The following is a 24,031-nucleotide window of genomic DNA, read 5'->3' as shown; positions in this document are numbered from 1 at the left end:
TATAAAAGGAAAAGTGGACAAGTAATTAGGGACACAGGAAGTATTATTGTATTTTGCTCTCATTTTACAACACGTTATCAACACGAGTCTCTAATCAATTGAGACCTACTTAATTCGAAATTAATTCCTAAAAGTTAATCAACTTGCTTTTAGAGTAAGGTATACATTTATGTGTTTATAACATCTCTAATAGGACTTGCATAAATCTTTGATCTGTAATTTAATTACTGCATAACTTGCTTTAGGTATTATTATGATACTTTACTAGGCATAATAATCAATACGTTTCAGGTTTATATTTTTATGTTGTTTATATGCTACTAACTTATAACTCTAAATTAAATACTAGGGAATATGATAACATGCTAGTTAGAAGAATTGTAAGTATTTTCTTGTCATAAATTTATTATAAATATTTGTGTGTCATAAAGAGAGTAGTATTATATATTAAATATGACTTGAAAATCTTACAAAAGTTTGATGGTAATAACTATTGAAACTACTAATAAATATTGAAAAATAATTAGAACATATTTAAATCTACCGTTTCTTACTTTATGAGTTTACATGTTTTTGTAACATTCCATGTTCATGCATATAATATACTTTATACTAATTCTTAATCATTTGAAACATAAATTTATCTTTTATTATAAAGAAATCACATCATGTCATTAAATCAACTATTTTATGATACTTTTCATCATGTCGAATTTGTCAAAGCTTGAATTTGTGGCACTTGACATTTCTAGAAAGAACTATTTGTCATGGGTACTTGATGCTGAAATTCACCTTACCGCTAAGGGTCTTGGTGATTGTATAATCGAAGGAAATAAAGCATCAAGTCAAGATAAAGCGAAGGCAATGATTTTCCTTCATTATCATGTTGATGAAAGCCTAAAGGTTCAATACCTAACAGTGAAAGATCCACTTGAATTGTGGATAGGTTTGAAAGGAGGTATGGCCACCTCAAGGCAATGGTATTGCCAAGGGCTCGTTATGAGTGGATGCACTTATAGTTCCAAGATTATAAAATCGCAATTGAGTTTAACTCTGTTGTATTTAGAATCACTTCCCAATTAAAATTATGTAGGGAAGTTATAAAAGATGAGGAAATGTTGAAAAAGACACTAACTACTTTTCATGCCTCCAATATGATATTACAACAACAATACCGTGAAAAGGGTTTTAAAAAATACTCTGAATTAATCCCATGCCTTCTGGTGGCTGAGCAACATAATGACCTTTTAATGAAAAATCATGAAGCCTGTTCCGCTGAAAGTGCTCCATTACCGGAGGCACACGGGGTAGAAGCACACAACCAGTATGAAATAAGACAAAATAATCGGGGGCCATGATAATGTGCGCGGGAGTGGCAAAGGCAAAAGATGATATAATAATCGTCGAGGCGGTGGCCATAACAAAAGAGAAAATAATATGGATTCTCAAAATAACCCTTTAAAAGGCAAGGGTGATCACTGCCATCGTTGTGGCCTTAAAGGTCACTGAAAAATGAATGTCGGGCACTTGAGCATTTTGCCAGGCTGTATCAAAATTCCTTTAAAAGAAAAAGAAATAAAGGCGACACCTCCTCTTTTAATGCTCGAGTAGAGTCACATTTGACTCTCAAAGATGATGCTCAGACAGGGTCTTCCCAAAAATATGATGAGAATGTTGAGGCGAATTTAGCATTGAAAGATGATGCTTTTGATGGGCTCGATGATATTACTCATCTAGAAGCTGAGGACTCTTGGGGATCGCAATTGAAGATTGATAATTGAACTGGGAAATGAATAATGTTGTTATGTGTTTTTAATGTTTACTTAAAGTTCATGTACTTAAATTTTATTTTGTTAAGTTTCGTACTTCTTATTATTATGTATTTTTATTTTTATGAAGATAAATAAAAAAATGCAGTCTTTAGTTGGATCCAAGATGAGTAATAGAGATATGTGTCTTCTGGACAGTGCCACAACTGATACGATACAAAGAGAAATGAAATATTTCTCTAATTTGGTAATGAAAAAGGCATATGTTAATATAATATCCGATAGTATAAAATTGATTGAGGGCTCTGGAAGAGCGGCCTTATTACTACTTGGAGGAACATTATTGGTAATTGATAATGCATTGTATTGTAGTAAGTCTCAAAGAAACTTGTTAAGTTTCAAGGTTATTCGCCAAAATGGCTATCATATTGAGACTGCGAATGAAGGAAAGGTTGAATACCTTTATATTACTACAATAAATGCAGAGAAGAAAATTGTGCTTGAAAAATTATCTGCACTTTCTTCTGGGTTGTACCATACAAATATTGGTACGGTTGAATCACATGTCATAGTAAACAAAAGGCTTACTGGTTCTAATGATTTTATAATTTGACACGACCGGTTGGGTCATCCCAGTTATAATATGATGCGCAAAATAATTGAGAATTCACATGGGCATATAATCAAAGAAATTCTCTTGTGCTGCTTGTTCTCAAGGAAAGTTGGTTATCAAACCATCAATGGCTAAGGTTGGGGTGGAATCCCCTGCATTTCTGAAAGGGATACATAGTGATATATGTGGACCTATTCACCGTGCGCATGTGGACCACTTCAATATTCTACGGTCTTGATAGATGTATCTACAATATGGTCACACGTGTGCTTATTGTCAACTCGCAATATGGCTTTTGCGAGGTTGTTGGTTCAAATTATAAGGTTAAAAGCACAGTTTTCAGATTATGCAATAAAAACAATTCGTCTTGATAATGCTGGTGAGTTTACATCTAAGACATTTAATGATTATTATTTGCCCACTGAAATAACATTTAAACATCATGTTGGACATGTTCATACTCAAAATGATTTAGCAGAGTCATTGATTAAACGTCTTCAACTGATAGCTAGACCATTGTTGATGAGGACAAAGTTGCCTGTTACGGTTTAGGGGCATGATATTTTGCATGCAGCAGTACCTGTGTGCATAAGGCCAATCAGTTATCATGACATCTCCTCATTGCAATTGATTTTTGGTCAAAAGCCAAACATTTTCCATCTTAAAATCTTTGATTGTGCAGTATATGTTCCAATTGCTCCACTACAACACATAAAGATGGGTCCCTAAAGAAGTTTGGGGATATATGTTGGGTATGAATCTCGTTCTATTATAAAATATTTGAAACCTAAAACTGGAGATTTATTTACTTTAAGGTTTGTTGATTGTCATTTTGATGAATCAGTATACCTAACATTACGGGGAGAACAGAAATAGTTGGAAAATGCGATAAATTGAAATTCACTTTCATTGTCTCATTTAGATCCTCGAACAAATCAATGTGAGCAAGAAGTTCAAAAGATAATTTATTTGCAGAATATTACAAATCAACTGTCAGATGCATTTACTAACCTTTCACGGATTACAAAAATCATATATCCCAGCTGTTAATTCTCAAGTTCGAGTTGATGTCCCAATAGGACAAAATGTTAAGGCAATTGAGTTTGGACCACACTTAAAATATGGTAGACCAATTGGTTCCAAGGATAAAAGTCCTCAGAAAAGGAAATGAATAAATTATCAAGATGATCATAATGTGGAGGCAATTGCTCATGAAGAGCTTCGAGACATAATAAATGATGAAACCACTGAGAAGGTCCATGTACCTGAAAATAATGAGAATGAGAAAATCTCTATAAATTATGTCTCGACAAGAAAAATGTGGAATCGAAATAATATTGTGGTGGATAATATTTTTGCCTATAATGTTGTAGTTGAAATAATGCAACAAGATGAGGATTTGGAACCAAGATCTGTCAATGAATGTAGACAGAGAGATGATCAAAATGGAAGGAAGCAATTCAAACAGAATTGGCTTCACTTGAAAAACGTGAAATTTTCGGACCAATAATTCGAACACCTGAAGGTGTCAAGCCAGTAGGGTACAAATGGGTTTTTGTGTGAAAACGCAATGAAAATGGTAAAGTCGTAAGATATAAAGCATGACTTGTGGCACAAGAATTTTCACAAAGGCTTGGCATTGATTAGAGGAGACATATTCTCCTGTGGTAGATGCAATTACCTTCAGGTATCTAATAAATATGACAGCTCATAAAAAGCTTAAAATGCATCTAATGGACGTTGTCACAACCTATTTATATGGCTCACTAGATCACAATATTTTTATGAAAATCCCTGAAGCACTCAAAGTGTCTGAAGCATATAAAAATTCAAAAGAAAGTTGTCCCTATCCAAATTGTACTACTCAACTTTTTTTTTCAATTTTTCAAAAAAATAATAATTTTATTATTAATAAAATATTTTATAGTCACATAAATATTAATAACTTATATATAATATTTAAATTACAAACTTTAAAAATCGTTCTATATTATACTTAGTGTCAAGTTAAACTCCATCTCAAATTAGGACGGATGGAGTAGTACAATTTTTCAAGGTGAATGGGACTACCCAATATTTACAAGTACTAATAAGAAAGACAAAAAAAAATAAAAAAATCTAAGGAGAAACATCATTTAAATATTCATTTATTTCTTGTCCTTCAATTATTATTCACTCAACTCAGATTGAAATAAATCATTGTACTTTATCTAATTCGCTTTAATGACCATTTTGGTCGAGTTTAGTATTTTCTGAAAAAATAGTTAAAACACCAATTTTAAAAAGTAGACCAAATTAAAACTAAACCACCCAAAGAAACCAATCCATTAATAACAAATAGAGTGGTTCGATAAAAAAAAAAGTCCATAGAGGACTATTTTGAAGAACCGTGTAGACAATAAAAGCGTCGAGAAAATAATAATCAAGAATGGAAAATTATTACACAATCATTTTATTGATTTCAAAATGCGAGTGTTACAATCTTTATGATTCCTCTGAATTCGCCTTTTCAGATATAATTCAAGGGCTCTTGATCTTGAATTTGTCTTGAACTTGATCTTGAACTTGAACTTGATCTTGGATTCAAGGGCTTTGGAGCTTGTTCTTGAATCTTCGATGAACTGGAACTTGAACTTGATCTTGGATTCAAGGGCTTTGGAGCTTGTTCTTGAATTTTCGATAAACTTGAATTTGAACTTTATCTTGATCTTGACTTCTAGTTGAATTCAAGGGCATCAAGCTTGATCTTGAATCCGGTGGTTTTGATCTTGATCGTTCTTGATCTGGAACGTTCTTGAACTCTCAAATTCTTGAACTTGTAGAGAAATCTGTGGCTTTTGATCCACAAGCTTTCTCTAGCTTCTTGTTAGAATTTTTGAACTTGTAGAGAAATCTGCGACTTTTAATCCACAAGCTTTCTCTAGCTTCTTGTTAGAATTCTTCGTTCCTTTTTGAATTATGAGGATCCCTATTTATAGGTTTAAAATAGAGGAGTTGTGATTGGAAGAGGACTCCCTTCGACCAATCAGATTTAAGTGACATGCCATATATGCTTTATGGAGCGGACTTTAATTAAATTCATAGTTATTTGATTAAATAATTAACCCAATTATATTAATCCATACTATTTATTTGGACTAATATATTCATGAATTTAATATAATCCAAATCATTTTATAAATTTATATTTAATAAATTTTAAATGATTATAAACCGTATGCTCTTATTTTATTTTTTTCATGCGGGTTAATTAGTAGAGGTTTCTTACTTCATTAGAATTGGTAAGGTAAGGCCTAGCCTAGCCTTGCATGTACTTATTTCTATTGAGTTTTTTTTTTTTTTTAAATTCTACTTATTTATTAATAAAAAACTGTTAGACACCATCTAGTGGTATAAATTAAAAAAAAAAAACTGTATATTCTTAATTCTTTACTATTTTCCTTCACTAATAGGCTGATACAAGAAAAGGATCCTTATTGAATACAAATAATTTTTTTTCTAATTCAAGTTTCTACTAAATTTCCTTTATTAATAAAATAAAATCTTATTGTTGTTGTTGTTTTATTTCTGTTGGTGTTTCTATGCTTTATTACTGCCCAATTGTTTCTTCAATTATTGGCCCATACATGAGCAAAACAACCATACGATAATACTATACAATATATGTATATTTGTTGAGTATTATTTTTATGGACAATTATACAATGTAACTTTTTTTAATTAGGGCATTAGTCCAATTATATTAGTCTATAATATTGGACTAATATATCTGTAATTTGAAGTATAGTCCTAGTTATTTTATGATTAACTATTAAAACTTTAATGCCTACGGTGAGTTATATTTGGCTGGAGATTAATAGCATGTTCGGCCAAATAACAAAATCTGGTTATTTTGAAACATATTTTTTGTTAGATTATTTAAAAAAAAAATACTTTTAAAAGATGTTTAACAAATTAATTTGGAAAAAAACTATGCCTATATTAGAGCAGACTTCTGAAAACAACTTATGCTACTGCTCAGATTACTTATTTTTTTCTTTATACCTCATCATGTTGGTGTTTATATATTTTAATATTAAAATTAAAATATTAAGTGCATATGTTAGTGGGTATAAGTTGATAAGAATGTGGTCATTACAATGGTGTAATTCTTGTAACCATTATTACCATGATCTACCACTAATTTCACCCATTACTCTACCTCATTATGCATTGTAACTTATATAACCTTTAGGTCATTCATTTACCTACATTATTATCCACAATTCCACATTATTCTTATTCAATACAAAGAAGAATTACTCCCCTATAAATAGTGGTGTTTCTTCCTTTGTGAAAGGGATGTCAAAAAAGATGAGAAGTGTGGAAAAATATTATAGTGTTTAGTGAGGTAAATGTAGTGAAAGAGAGAGTTGAGACAAAGAAAATATTCTAAGTCTTCAACTATATTCATTATACAAAAGAGAATATTTGTATGTTGAAGGAAGGTGTTTTTATGTGGAGCTTTGGACTCTTCAACTAATCCGGAGTTGCATGAGTTGTACGACGTTGTTGGGCTGTTGTATCCTGGAGGGAACAAGTCAAGAGTATTACTGCTGGATCGGTGTAGATTATGCCGCAGTACTGGGCTTAAATCTCCTTTAAGAGAGCAAGATATTTGTGCCTCAACCTAAAAATTTATTTATTCATTTCTGTCATTTTATTTTTTACTGTAATATTTTATATTTGTGATATATTACACCAACACATCATCTCTCTAAAATAAACACATTTAGCTTCTCAAGAACTTAAACAAACAAAATATAATTTCTCTAGTTGTAAAAAAAAAGATTTAGACTCTACGGATACAAACAACACAGTTTTAAAAAGCATAATTGACATGTGTAGGGCTTAAAGGAAAAGAATCAAACAAATTAAATAAATAGAGAACTCTCCAGAAATGGCATCAAAATGGATGCTCAAATTAGACAATTCAAGCTGTTTATTTATATGTCTTGTCTCTCTGTGAACTATTTCTTCACGTGTCTGTTTTGTTCAGGTTGCAGGAAAAGAATATATAAAAGAGAAAAGTATTTGAATATCTCTAAATTCGACGTGAATTATTAGTTTTATTTCCGAATTATTGACAGCCTTAAAAATATTCCCTTTCTTTACTAACTAAACTTAAATACATTTCGATCTTACAACACGAGTGAAACGCACCCCTAAATTCTCGCCAAGTTTAGAAGTGCTTTTAACACTTCTTCAACTTTTTATTAAGAGTTTCATAGTTCTACAAGAGTTTGAGACAACTTGTTATGTTATGTGGTAGATCGGGCCGTAACTAAGCTTAGTTAGTCAAGTAGATAGCCAAATATTTTTAACGGTGTCAATAATTTGAAGACGAAATTAATAATTTACGTCATATTTAGCCCAGATATTTTTAACGGTATCAATAATTTGAAGACAAAATTAATAATTTACGTCAAATTTAGCCAGATATTTTTAATGGTATCAACAATTTGAAGACGAAATTAATAATTTACGTCAAATTTAAAGTTGTTTTCAATACTTTCTCTCACGTATAAAATAATGCCAGTGAATAGTGGTAGACTAAAAGAATTGGGAAGAAAAAAATAAATAAGAGCAAGTTGTTACCAAGTTCTGTTTAAGTCTGTATGAATTATTATATGACATAGGAATGATTGATGTTGATGTTTGGACAAGATATATTTCTATTATATAGAAACGTGATAGGAGGACGATCACTGGCAATATCGTAATTATACTCATTTTTAAAGGTAAAATGTAATACAACTGTTTTTTAAATTATTATATGACATAGGAATGATTGATGTTGATGTTTGGACAAGATATATTTCTATTATATAGAAACGTGATAGGAGGACGACCACTGGCAATATCGTAATTATACTCATTTTTAAGGGTAAAATGTAATACAACTGTTTTTTAAGCAAATTAGAAGCACTCCTTTCTTTTCACTTTAGATATTTTGTCTTTTACTATGTAGAAAATATGTTGATTAGAACAACCAATATAAAAATGTAAATTTACACTAATAAATACACTCTCTGCAGTACTCTAGAACCATCCCTCTTACTTGTAAACTTTCCAAAGAAACAATGCAGGAAGATAATTGAAAGAATTGAGTGAAAACTGTTTTTTGCCATCTATAGCTTCTTTCAATATTCTTCATCTTTATTTAATGAATATATTATTTGTAAACATTTGCAACAGTCTCAATTTATGTGGCACCATTTAAATTTTGAAAATAAAATAATTTAATTTTGATCGTAAATTTTCGGACATAAAATTTTTGGAATAAAAATTTCATATTTGAAAACTACGTAAAAGTATTATAAGTCACAATAATTGATACTTCAATATATTTAGAAAGTATATGAAAAAGTACGATAAAAAATAACTTATTTTAATCTCAAAATCCAAAAGGTATCACTTATTTTAGGAAGACCAAGGCCATTTTGATAACTTTCCACTTTATCCAATTTCTAGAATCATACGTGTTTGCTCGGCTAAGAAAATATAACACAGACACGACAACATATGTCTAGAAACTTGCATACGTAAAAAAAGGTATGCAGGCTCAGTGAAACTTTTATCTATACTAAAGCAGATGGAAAAACGAATAAAGAATTTGGCAAAATATAGACTGAAGACTGAAATGTAACCAATGTGAAGATGAAGTGACTACTACAATAGAAGGTGAATATTTGTATTAAGAAGTTGGTATCTCTTTTCTCACATTGCCATTTATCTCTAAATTTTGTGGTAATGCTTCTCTTGAACCAAATGTTCCAACATATATTAGTTACATGCATAGTCACAGGTAAGAGTAGTGCCTATTACTTTCATTCACTCCAATCTTATAGGTTCAATTGCAGTCGCTCATGTTCCAATAGGAAAATTATGTTTTTTCTTGAAGATGATTGTTTAGCCTGCCCTATTATAGTTTTCTTTGGATGGTTGAATTATTTTTGTGTATTACTCTAAATTATTCAAATTGTTAGTTTGAAGGTATTGATTATAAATTTACACACAAATTTAATACTCTCGTTTCTTTTTGTGGTACTCATGTAGAGATGGTATGTAAGTTTTAATTTTTATTGGTTCAATTTCTTTCCATTTTACTAATTCTTTCAACTAAAAGTAAGTAGTTTCACGTTATTTACTCCAAATTTGTTCTCTTGTGAATTGAAAATTGGCACATTTTTCTTTGATGTCTGCAAAAAATTTCTTCGTCGCTCTTTTATTTATAATTTATTGGTTATTTTTGTGTGAAATTTCATTGGATATGTTATTGTTATTGTTGTTTATTGGTTTTTTTTGTGCCTTTGACTTCTCCAACAACAAATGAAATCTAGAGGACTTGTAAATATTGAGAGATAGTATAGACTACGTCTTTCCTTTCTTGTGTTAGTGAAAATTACAACTGTTTACCATCATGGAGCTAGATTGTTGAATATTCTAGCATAAGAATTTAGGAGAGACTATATAAAATTAAACCTTGTTTAATTATGTTTTTTATTTATTAAAAAGGAAAAAAAATTATCAATTAGAAAAAGATAGTACGATATGTGGACTTTTAATTTCTATCAATTCATTGCTTGGGTACAATATTTCATTCTATTGTAAAACACTATAGTTGTTACATAGTTCTCATATATTTTTCTAAAGCACTTGGCTTACAATATACCACCGCTGGGATAATTGACCTACGATTTAGCATTTTGTGGTAGGTGTTTATTCCGATTTGATTATAGTTTGGGAATTGTGTTGATAAATGTTGTGGGCATACACGAATAGTCACCTGCAAATTATAAAATGGATACTCATGTTGAGGGTGTGAATAATTTCCTTTGTCCTAAAGATACAGTGGTTTTTTTTTTCTTTCAAAGGCATCTCAATGTTCATGTAATTCCATTATTGATATTTTCACTGTACTATTTCATTGGTTCACATATTAAATTATTGATGTTAGTGAAAGCGCAAGAGGGGGGTGAATTGCTATTTTTTTCGATTTTTTACTTGTGAGTAGTTGACTTGAGAGGAACCTCGATCGACTACAAATTGCAGACAAGTATGAATGGAATAAAAAATGTGTAAAGTAAACTTGACACAATAATTTTTATACTGGTTGAGATCCAATGTGAATCTTACGTCCAGTCCCCTTGGGTTACAAGGGTATTCTATTCTAGCCTTGGTAACTTTTGATGAGAGTACAAAGTTTAGTGTAACTTTATAGTTTACACTCTCTTTCTTTTCACTCTTCTATTTTGATACAATCCCTTACCAACAATTTTTATCTCTTCTCTCTTTTTTGTTTACACAGTTGAACTAATGCTTATCAAACGTAGAGTAGGGAGCAGTGAGATGATTCAGACTCGTTGTACAATCTTTCCACTTGCAATGTGATGTTTTTATATAGGGTCGAGACTTGAATCTGGTCCTATGAAGAGATGGCAACCCAAGAGATTTAATCCTTGGAAAAAAGGCAAGATATTCTTATTTTCCAAGAATAAAAATTAAGGCGTATTCATTGATTTAGCCTTAATAGCTTGCAGACAGCCGTTTGTGATCCATTCCTTATGTCTCTACTTCAGTAGCTTTCTTGGTTGTATATAGCCGTTGGAGATCCCTTCCTTTCTTGTTTGATTCATTCTTGCAGATTCCTTGAATTGTATGTAGTCATTTGGAGATTCCTTCCTTTCTTGATTGATTCATTCTTGCAGCTTACTTGATTTAATATGGCCATTGGAGATCTAATCAAGATCTTACACTTTTCTTATTTATTGACAGCTGGTTTGTGATCTTCCTTGATTTGCAATCTTCCATGATTTGTGCATTTCAGATTTCAGCCTCCTTGATTAATGATCTTCTAATTGATGATCTTCAATCTTGCTGTGAGAATCTTCTTCTTATTTGATTCTTTCCTTTTTGATTTGTCCTGAAATAGTTAAGTTGATTATCATCAAAACTTTTCACTAACAAGTTAACTTATATGATTTAATTTTTGTTCTTTTTAAAGATATGTTCCTTCAAGTACTAAACCATTAAAAAGCCATGTTGCTGTCTTTTGCCTTATCAAATAGAATTTCTCCCTATTTTAAGAGTTCTACTAATTATTGGAAAATAATATTAAATAGTTTTAGGAGAGTTGTAGTTGTTTTGTTCATGAGTCCGCTTTAGTAATGTTGGAATTTGAAGATATGTATTTGGTAGCTGCATCTGGTTCATTATTGTGTGTGATTTTTCTTTTTTTCTAACTATAGATGAATTCAATAATGTCAGTGATTTATTTTGCACTACGATTTTACCAAATATAAGCTTGTTGGTAGCTTTCCATGCTTGTGAAACTAATCAATTAAGACAACCAACCAGTTAAAAACAAATCAGTTTGTAAAAAGTTTAGCTAAGACAACATTTTCATTCTTTTTGATATATTAACTATTATAGAGTTTTTTTAATTATTTTTTCTTATTTCTTATGCGTACTGATAAGCCTTGTCGACCTATGCTTTTATATCAGGATGATGTATGTGATTCATGTCAGCTGTTAATAAAAGGTGGTCTCAAGGATGAAAATATTATTGTCTTTCATATATGATGGCATTGCTTACAAGTTATCATTAATAATCCTGCTGGTGAGGATGTTTACAAAGGAGTTCCTAAGGCAGATGTTTTCCGTCATCGTTTAGTATATAACTAAACTGTATTCCTGTCTCTTGAGGCAGGATTACACTAGAGATGATGTTAATGTGGATAACTTTTTAGCAGATTAATATATCAATTTTACTGAGGCATTCAGGAATTTGGGTCAGCGAAGTGAAATATGAAAGTTACAAAAGCGACAGAATCGTTGTTGGACATCAATTTCGTTTTTGAATCTCAAAGCAGCAATTTCAGCTGAGTTGGATATTAATGTATGAAGGAAAAACATTGAAATTAGTTACATCGTAGAAGGTAACTCGTCTCCGATGAAAATTAAGAACGACATGGGTATTAATACTTTATTTAGAAGTGAAAAAAAGTGAGCCAGGATTTGCAATGTATCCATTATGCATTGACACAAATGAAAAGATTGGCGGTGATGTACATAACTTTGATGGAACATGCGGAGAAATTACGTGTGTAGAAGGCACAACACAAGATACAGAAGCTCTTGCGGTGGTTGAATCAAGAATTTGTGATTCGTATTATATTCCACAATAGGAAGTTACAAATTACATAATTGATTCAAATAGTATAGAGGTGAAGACAAGTCAGTTATATAAGGATAAATCAACACTCGTAGATGTGATGGCGAAATATAAGATAAAGAACAACTTCAATTGCAAAGTAAAGAGATCTGATAGACAAAAGTATGCGAGTATTTGATTTGTTTTGTGAAGAAATGTGTTTGGATTCTTTAGATCAATAAATGGTGATACCATTATTTTGTTTTAATGTTTGATACATTATTAATTAGAAAGTCATTGATTTTGATTTTTTATTTAGTTCGTTGAATATGATTTGTGGTAGATTGATATTGATACATTATTTGTTGATACATTAAGTTAATATTGTTGATATGTTCAGATTAGACTGTTTAAACATTAAAGAATTTAATCGCAAAAATCATGTAGCCGATTCATTCCGTCATTTTGTGATACATGATTCATTATTTATTTATTTTTTGAATCTAATAAAAAATAGTTGTGTTGGTCGTTAATACTATTGATACATTGAGTTATACTGTTGATACGTTAAGATAATACTGTTGAAACAGTAAATAATCATGTAGCCGATACATTTCAAAAAATTGTGATACGTGGATAAATTATTGTTTTTTGAATCTGATACAAAAAATACATCATTCTTTGGTTACTTTGAACATTAATGTTTTATATATTATAACATGCAACCGCTATATGTATTAATATGATGAAAAAACTTATATAGTTATGTGTTGGTATGCTTTTCGGATGAATGTGACTGGACTATAAAGGCTTCATGCAGAAAAAAATCTGATGTTATCAAAGTTAGATACTTCAATAGTGAACATACGTGTCCAATGCGGTATAGGGTACTAACCAAAGTCCAAGCAACAATCGGGTTTGTAAGTGGTGTGACTGCTCCCAAATTGGTCAACCATAAAAGAATTCATACTCCAAAAGATATATTTGCTGATATTAGAGAATTTTATGGGGTTCAAATATCTTACCAGCAGGCATGGCGTGCTAAAGAACATGCACTAGAAATGATAAGGGGTAAACCATCGGCTGGATATAGACAGATGTCGAGATACATATACATGCTAAATACTGTGTATCCAAATTCTTATATAAGAATGCAGAAGACCGAGGAAGATGAATTTATGTAGCTGTTCGTAGCCTTAAGACCTTTGATTAGGGGGTTCAATTACTGCAGACCAATAGTTGTTGTCGATAGTGCACATCTGGGCGGAGATTACAAAGGGACATTTGTATCAGTAAGCACACTTAATGGGACAGGTATGTATTTTTTGTAGTTGTGAGGTGTTTGTAAATGTTATGTATCAAATGAAATAGTATGTGTTGCTCTGTAATTAGGTTGCATATTTCCATTGGCATATGGTGTTGTGGACACTGAAAATGACTGTTCGTGGACATGGTTCTTCGAACAATTCAAAAATGCATCTGGCGAGCATGAAAAAATGTGTTGTATCATATATGAATGATAGTATTATGAAAAGTGTAAGGATTGTGTTCCCAAATATACCTCATTATGTATGCATATGACATCTTTGGAAGAATGTCTGTGGAAACTCCAAAAGGAGCAGAAACACCCTAAGTGATCTATTTTACTCTATGGCCAAGGCATACAGAAAGGAGGATTTTGATAAATTGATGGCTAAGGTTGATAAAATTGATCACAGGGTTAAGGAGTACCTTGAGGATGTAGGGTATGAGAAGTGGTCGAGAGTTCACTCAACAGTAAATAGAGGTAGAATGATGACTTCGAACATTGCGGAATGTATCAATGGTTGTCTTGTTGAAGCATGCCAATTGTCTATATTAGAATTCTTGAAAGAAAATAGAATTCTATTTGGTTCTTGGCATTGCAAAAACAGAGAAATAGCTTCTTATACAAAGGACACATTGGGGAGAAAATTTGAGGAGGTATTGATTATAAACGCGTCTAAAAGTTCGAAGATAGAGGTATGTGTCATGATACATTATTTTATATTCTATGTATCTAATTCGGTGTTCATTCTGCTGTTTAAACATGATTTCTTTGAAATAATTTTATAGGTGACTTTTTTAATATACGCAGGTTGTTCCATCATCTGAATTTATTTTCTCGATTTATGTAGCTGGAAGAAGATACATTGTTTGTCTTGAACGGAAAGTATGTTCTTGTGGACGATTTCAACTAGATGAGATACCTTGAGCACATGCAATCGCTGCTTTAAAAGAAAAGAATGTTAAAGATATGCATCGTTTGAATTTATTTTCTCGATTTATGAAGCTGGAAGAAGATACATTGTTTGTCTTGAACGAAAAGTATGTTCTTGTGGACGATTTCAACTAGATGATATACCTTGCACACATGCAATAGCTGTTTTAAAAGAAAAGAATGTTAAAGATATGCATCCATATTGCTCTGATTACTACAAGCCTGATGCATTAGCAAAAACATATGTGATTCTAATGGTTCCAATGCCAGATAAGGAAGATTGGTCAGCTCCTGAGGATGTTGTAGCTGAAATTGTGTATCCACCTAGATACAGACGATTAGCTGGACGACCGAGAAAACGAAGAAAAAAGAACTGCAGATGAAAAGATTACAGTGAACACAAATTCTTGTGGACAATATGGACAAGAAGGTCACAACAGAAGAACTTGTACTTTCTTTCTAAAAGAAAAGTGAAATCATCATAATCTTTATATGGCATTAACATTTTTGTTGAATAATTTTTCACGTAAACAGTTATCAATGTTATTAATCAGTATAGCTGTTCAAAAATATTTAAACCGTATTGTTTACATTTACATTTCTTATTAATAAGTATTGTTGTTCAAAAAAAAATAGTTTGTTATGATTTGTGTATCAATGTTAATTTTGTTAAATAAATTTTAAGGTGCAATTGTAATTATAAATAAAATGTTGGTTAACGTATAAGCTGATGTATCATATGCATTAAATAATAAATAATTTCAGTAATGTATCATATACATCAAATTATTTAACGTTTGTTGTATCATATATATTAATTAGTTACTGTATCATTTACATTAAAACATACACAACCTATATGTTAGCAATAAGATATTAAATGTGTATCATATACTATATATATTATGATACATACATTAAACAATTAAGTTTGTAAACAGTTAATTTAACACAATAGTTATGAATCGTGTATCATATACTATATATATTATGTTGCACGTATAATATTAATTATAAATAATGAATCATATACGTTAAAGTTTCAAAAATCTATTTGTAAGTAATATGTTATTATATTTAATTACTTATAAGATACATAATAACAATGAAAACATGTATCAGATACAATATATGTTATATACTACACTTTTTCTTTATGTAATGCAATAATGTGTCTGAAATTTAACTTTTTATCAGCAAAGTATGTTGGTCCATACATTATCTAAACAGACTAAAACATAAGTGAAATTGTCAAAAGGATAAAAAAAAATAAAACATTGTCTATGCATATATACTTAATTACTACACTACGTGAACCAAATCTTCTTCTGGTGGTTGTGTGACTACACTATTAGGTTTTAGTGGATCAACATTCTCACTAACGTATGCACCCTTAGCCTTATCGCTGCCATAACTCCACAACAATGCTCCATATCTTTTGCATAGGTATTCAGGAAGAAAATCAACTAATGATGTTTCGATTTGGTTGCTCAGATACTCCGCAAATGTAGCAACATATAACCCACAGTCTCTACAAAAATGCAGACTATCAGTTATAAACTTAAATCATACATGATTCAAAGATAATAAAAGCACAATACTTACAGGCTATCACTCTTTTGTTGCATAATGTCTTGGGCAAATTCAACTATGAAAGAAACTTGTGCCTTCAAAAGTGAACCAGAATTATTGTCCTTGTACGCATCACAATCAACAAAGTTTGTTCGCTCAGTTTTTTCAAAGAATTCACCGTCCATGAGGTAAGAAAGAAGCATTTTAGACAACATTTTTATCTCGTGCGGAATTACTTTTTTCCTTGAGCCTAATGAAGAGTCATACACCCTTAATCACCCTGTTTTTCAGTTCAACAACAGCCAACACCCAATGAAATTGTCCACCGCAATTAATCGGGATATAACATCGTCTACAAGATGCCATGGTAAAGCAGCTGGAATTTCAAAACCTTTGATGATGTTAGTGATTGACCTTTTATATACAGATACAACTGAAGCGCGATCAATGCGTTCTTGGGTACTAATAAGATCATCATCATTAGCCAGGTAATACCTTTAATAGGTATTTTTGATGTGTGAGATGAACAAGCAGTTGACTGTTGTGTATCTGTATTGATTCATGCTGCGGAGTTTTGATTTTTTACGAAGGTAGTAAAAAACAACATCGATATGCTATAAAAAACATGATAAACAAAATTCGAAACTTGTAAAAAAGGTCTATGATAGAATTGATACATTAATAGATAATCTAAACAAATACTAATTTGATACTTTATTTGAGTGTATCCGAAATGATTTTTTGTATTATGTTGTTCTATATCAATGTATCTGATACATGCTTAAATTGTTTCATTAAGTACTTTACCTGATCAGTCCAATATTTGTTTGGTTGTGACATGGCATAGAACCAGTTCTTGTTAATTGGAAATGCAACAACAAAATCCATCATCCAAATTCAAAAGAAGAGGCTTTTGATCTGTATTTATCCTCCGATGGTTTCCTGTGATAATATTTGTATTATCAATTGGTTACATCAAATTAAGTTAATCCAAACATTTACAAAATATATGTATAAAACTTACTTATTGGCATGATTTTTGAGAATCCCCTTGGATAACCACTGCATATACTCATCAATTAGTTTAGACGAAGGTTGATATGTAATCCCACATCCTTCAAATGGAAAATACAGACGAACATCGTCATTCAATTTTTGTTTTTCCTTCTCACTTGACCCAAAAAAAGTCACGTATGGAGATTGAATATTCTTGAAGGCATCCTGTTTCTAGGCGCATGAGTCTTTGAATGACTTCTAAGAACAATTTTGGTGTTTAGAATCTCAGTGGGTAATTGACTATCAGACAACAAATCATGACTGGCAGTAAAATCCTGTGGATTGAAAACACACAATGGTTTAGCAGAAATAGGAACTTTTCCTAGATCGGATACAAGTGCATCTATTGCTGCTTGAGTTTAGGGCGATATTGTTTTTGTGGAAGACACCTGTATAATATGATATTATATTTTTTTTACTATCATTGCATATAATGAATATTAGTGTCATGATGCATAATTGATAAATTTACCGATGTATCAACTGTTATTTTAAATGGCTCAAAATGACGGATGTTGTATTGAACTGTGGCAACACCATGTTCATCCATGTTTACTTCATTTAAATCTTGTGGGGCTTGATGTGCTTCATCATCCTGAATATAAGCATGGTGTATGTATCAATTATCCATTATACTAATTATGTATCATATATATATAAAAAAGAAAATGTATCAAAGAAAATTGTAATGTTTAAAGTTTTGATCATACTGATACCTTCTTACGATCATTTGCTTCAGTATCAACATGGGTACTTTCATATGTAGGCTGGAGCTCTGAAACACATTTCATTTGTTGTTGGTTACTGCTAGTATGATTAATCTATATTTGAATTTTTAATAATAAAAAAAGTGTTAAGATAATTGTTACTGATACATTATTTAACATAAGTGATGTATATAAAGTTCAAATATATAACTGATTAATGAGATAGAATATTCAGTGAATCACCTTAACTATATATATGATCTATATGTGCTGATACATATGATTTTGATTCTTAATACATACTTAATGTATGAGGTATAACGACAATTACAAACAATGTATCAGTTACATACCTCTGTATTGACATTAACTTGATGTCCACCCTCATTAACAGATACACCAACCTCAAAATCAGCTACACCAACTGCATCAGCAAGATCAATCTGTATATGTGAAGATGGTTGTTTATTGCTTGATTGAGGATCGACTTTGTTGTTTTCCTTGTGTCGAGATAACATCAACTGCGAGTGATTTTCCTTTATCAAGATTACAAGTTCGTCAAATTTCTTGTCAACCTATCAAAAAATTATAAAAAAATAACTACAATTAGAGTCAATATAAAGAAAAAATAATAAAATCGAAATAATTACTTACGTGATTCTTCAAATGATCTTTCAGTTCTTCAATATCTGGAATTACATAGTTGACTTTTTGAGCAACTGCAGAACCGTGTACATTAGCAGTCGGCGTCGGAGGACCATGTGGAATAGAAAATGGCTGATTTAATGACACATTAGACTGATCTGGATGACTGGGTTCTGACACCTTTGTTTTAGGTGTATCCACTTTCTTTCTTCTTTTTGGTGGTGATGGAGATGATTTATTAGACACTCTAGATGATCTCCTTAAAACTTGTTCGGGAGGTCTTCTGGAGAAACCATTGAAATCAACAATGTCATTCAGTTTAACTATCTTGGGATTGACAGATGTTGTGGTTGGTGAAGAAGGAGGATCATGTTCATCTTCAGGTAAATCAAAAGCTTCAAGTTCCTCCGGTGTTGGCACAATGTTTGAACTTGCATTCTGGAAAACCAATTTTTTTTAATATTAAGAGATAAAATTATGTATCCTAACACAGAAAAAAATGATTTTAAAACGACAAACTTGCAACCTTACAACTATATACTTAATTATGTATGAAATCTATATATATATATATAATGCTGAATATAGAGAAGGTGATGTGGCACCTCTCTATGACCAACATTCCTTTTATCTTTTTTCTCCTTTTTTTTCATTTTTTAATCCATATATACTAATTAATTAAATAGCTTTAGAAAATACAAATAAAATAACTTGTGACTTAACAAGTCACGAAAATGCAATGACTAACATTTAGTATAAATTATAGGAACCACATATTATAAGTACTAAATAACATCCTATCCCTTCTAGTTTTCTATTTACCAAAAATCTCGTAAAAATGATGTTTGCGGGATACATAGCGTTGTGCACGGGATACATTAGGTTTGATACATTCCACATAGTGGGATACATAGCGTTGTGCACGGGATACATTAGGTTTGATACATTTCACATAGCGGGATACATAGCGTTGTGCACGGGATACATGCGAGATACATAGCGTTGTGCACGGGATACATAGTGTTTGATACATTCCACATAGCGGGATACATAGCATTGTGCACGGGATACATAGGTAAAATAAGGGATTTTTGAAAATTTTGAAATAAGTAGGGATAAATGGATATTAAGGTAAGTAAAAGAGTGTAGTTAAGTAATTTGTCCTAACATTTATGCTACTAGAAAGCCCACGTAACAATAAAGCCTAGGAAGCCCAAGTAACAGTAATTTGCATTAAAGCCCAATTAACCGCTTCATCCCACGTACTAGCACTAACACATAATGCTAATTAATAGCCAAACCTTTGGCTTGTCAATTTCTTCGATTGTAAAGGTCTTGTGTATAAGAAAATGTATTAATTTTCCAATTTCATGTTCAGGGAATCCCAGAAGCATTTGGATGGAACTTCAAGTGAAGATAATTTGTTACTAAAGAGAATGATATGTCAAAATTTTATTTAAGAATGATATTTTACTTTTTACAAATATTTGTGGTAGAATTTCATGAAATACAATTGATTTTGTAATCAATTCTGTATATATAATGAGAAGAGTTTCTTGAGATGGCAATGAGGGTATTTGGTGTTGAAGAAGTTTTCAAAAACCCGGGATTTCAGAGGCGATTGACGACATAAGGGTTCCCCAAGTCATCCATGGCGGCAGGGCAAGCTCTCCGTCGAGCTGCCGATTTCCCTCCTATCTTAATGACAAAATCAGATTCAGCATCGCTTAGTTATTATCTTCATTTGAAACATAATGACATATTCAAAAGACCTTATAACAAGTTATTGTATTGTAATTAAACAATGCGAGAGTCACTCACCTCTTCATTCGTTACTTTTATGAGATGATTATGTAGAATTGATTGACGATCATGTTATTGGGAACAATGGAAAGAACAAAACATTATGGAAAGAAGCAAGAAAAAAATTTATACCGTAACAAGTTGATAACATTTGAGTATCAATATTCTAAATATCCTAAAAGACCTCACTGGTCTATTGGATATCACACTTATTCAGTGCAAATATATCTTCATTTTACAAACGTCATTTCATGTTACCTCTTCTGTTTTTTAATCTTTTCTCCCTTTCAACTTGGACTGTTTATATTTTTCTCTGCCTATTTTGTGCAAATGTTTTATGTTGCAATTACTTCACCCTTTGAGTATAAGGGATGAGATGTGGATTTTAAATTTAAATTCTAAGCATTGGGACATCTCTTATTCTCTTGAAAAATTTGTTGCATGAAAAAGTGATTTGAATATAAGTTATTATCAATAGTTTATCAAATAAAAAAAACCTGAATTGAATTTGCACCACAATTTTTTCATTTATCCAAATATATGATAGCTAGAAATTTAAAATTAATATCTATATATATTTATATATAATTGGACATAGACAAAGTGATATTACAACTCTATAATCAATAACCATATTTTTCTTTTTTCTCATTTTTTACCATTTAAGTATTCAATTAATTAAGGGAAGATAATTGCTATAAAAGATGATCAAAGATGAAAGACGTTAGATTTCAAATAGGTAATGAAAATATTAAAGTAGAAAAAAGTATTAAAAAAATTGATTATTCAAAAATAAAGCACAATCTTTGACTAACAACAAGAATTAGGGAAACAAGAAAATAATGAAATTAAATAAATATAGAAAGGATCGAAAGAAGTAACGCTCCAGAAAAATAAAAAGAGGAACTAGGATAAGAGAGGGAAAGAAAATGGAGATAATCACGAAGAAAATAATGAAAACTCCAGAGAAAGTAACCTATTTGCACAAATGAGGGGGAGATTAGATACGGAAATAGAAAAAAAAAGATTTTGAAAAAAATAATAATTGAAAAACGATAATAAAATACAATTCATTTCTACTTATATCTACCTTTACTTTTTCATTTCATGCCTTTATTTTATTAGAAGAAAATGTTTAATGTATAGTATTAATTCTGTAAGGATATATATGGATGTATGTTATTATTTTGATTAAATTTTAATAAGTTTATTTCTAAATTTCTAAATAATTTTTTTGACCGCGCGAAGCGTGGAAATGTTCACTAGTGTAATACAAAATGGGATTCAATGTTACCTCTTGAAAAATGCTAGACATAAGCATTTCAAACTTTGGCTTTAAAGCCACAACCCTCAAATTGCAAATTCTAGGGATGACATTCTGTTCTTTGACAACAATTTCAGGATTTAATTGGGATGCAAATTCATATGTCCATACGTTAAGTGCATAAGGCATTCCATATAACCGATACAAATGTTTGCTAAGATTGAAATCCTGTCGGAGTGAATCCATGAGCTTTGTGAATGCAATCTGTCCCCAAGGATATACTTGATATCTACCATCTTCAACCATTAAGAATTCGTTAACAGATATTGAAGAATCACCAGTTTGAGCCAAAATGAATGTATGGATAAAGTACATGATAGCCATTTGGAGTGCATACTGATTACTCTTCTAGTTGCCCATCAGAAATCGTTGGACTAGATGATTCTTGCTTACACTTTTAACTGCACCAGGAAATTTTTTTTGGAATAGCCTAAAGGGAGTTGATTCTGGCTATTCAAAGTCTTTGGTATTGCCTTTACATTTAAGACCAGTTATTATTGCAAATTCTTTGATACCAAATTTCAAGATACCCCCGTTTGCATGCCTAATATGCAACACCTTTGAGTTGCCTTGTTCCAATTCTAACAACAACAAACATTTACTAATTTGACCCTGAAAATTACATTTAGGAATGTGTAAATAGGGTCCAAAAACTGTAGCTCTAAATAGTTCAATTACATCATCCCCTATAGACTTCTGGAACTCCTCCAAAAAAATTGTGTTAAAAGAGACACCAAACCTTATGGCATGTGTTGGTACCTTTTTTATAACATATTTGATTGAATGCAAAATGAAAAAGAAAACTATACTAAATAAAAACACCAAATCACACTACACAAGAAGTAATGATACATAATAAAAACAAATTGATACATAGAAAAATACATGCTACCAGACTTTAACAGAATTGTATTATAAAACTTGATACATTATACAGAAGGATACCCTGTATGATATATTATTAATAATACATTTTTTATAACATATTTGATTGACTGCAAAATGACCAGATACTATTTATAATGATATCTTATGATACATAAATAAAAACACCAAATCACACTACACAACAAGTAATGATACATAATAAAAACAAGTTGATACACAGAAAAATACATGTTACCAGACTTCAACAGAGTCATATTATAAAACTTGATACATTATACAGAAGGATGCCCTGTCTGATACATCAACGATTTTTTTGTTAAATTCGACAAATCTCTTTTTCATTTTGGGGTTTGTCATGTATCATTTTTTTCGATACAAATATAAAACAAGGGTTGCATAAGTTTCGATTAAATCTCAAATCAGTATGTATCAAACTAAGATAGGGTTTTTGAATGTATCATGATTTAACCCAATAAACAATATAACACATCCAATTAATGTATCAGCCAATTTCAGTCTAAGATATCAAACGCAATACAAATCACAAACAAGTTTCATAAAGATTAAAAACACATACTCTAGGCAATGCAGGTCTGGAAATAGCGGGTGCTGCTTTTCTTCCCCTTTTTTGGGGGGGTTTTTGCAACCTCTGGTTTAGACAATTTTGGCACATCTTTGGTCGACTGATTAATCAAGTTTAATGGGTCATGCAAACTTTTTGATCTAATTTCTGCCCAATTTTCATCATCAAAGTCGTATATTGTTCGATTAGTATTAGAAAGATTTGATGTAGGATCATGATCCATATGTATCAAGAAGAAAAAATTGAAACAAAATAAAAATTGAAGGAAGAAGATGAAAGCTACAATGGCAGACTTTGGGAGAGAGGACGGAGAAGACGAAGTTTGAAAATGGTTGGATTGGGAGAGAAATTTTTTGAAAATCAATTTGGGATAATGATTTGTAACTGAAAAAATATTGGAGTGAATTTAGGGAGAAAAAAAAGGAGTGACATAGGGAGTGGTGAAACGTGGGAGGTAAAAAATAATCATGTATCTGACAGATTTGATGTTTAAGTGAAATAAGGAATTTAAGTAAGTTTAAAAAAAAGTAGGGAAAAATAGATAATAAGGAACTTAAAGTTGTGTATTTAAGTTATTTTCCCTATGGGGTTGGGCTTAGTTTTTTCAACCCATTTAGAAACGAGGTTTTTTAGCCCA

At 31.0% G+C, this 24,031-nt stretch overlaps 2 pseudogenes; one reads left to right on the top strand and one right to left on the bottom strand.

Annotated features, from left to right (window-relative positions):
• The first annotated feature begins 2,670 nt into the window (after window positions 1-2,670).
• LOC125823005 (uncharacterized) lies at window positions 2,671-15,199 on the top strand (annotated as a pseudogene).
• Window positions 15,200-16,118: 919 nt separating this feature from the next.
• Window positions 16,119-23,617, bottom strand: LOC125823004 (uncharacterized; annotated as a pseudogene).
• Window positions 23,618-24,031: the final 414 nt, after the last annotated feature.

The sequence above is a fragment of the Solanum verrucosum genome, unplaced genomic scaffold (assembly GCF_900185275.1).
Source record: "Solanum verrucosum unplaced genomic scaffold, falcon-dt-bn FXZP01000103.1, whole genome shotgun sequence".
NCBI classification, from domain to species: domain Eukaryota; kingdom Viridiplantae; phylum Streptophyta; class Magnoliopsida; order Solanales; family Solanaceae; genus Solanum; species Solanum verrucosum.
Note: the sequence above shows the minus strand (reverse complement) of the source record. Positions and strands in the feature narration are given on the sequence as shown.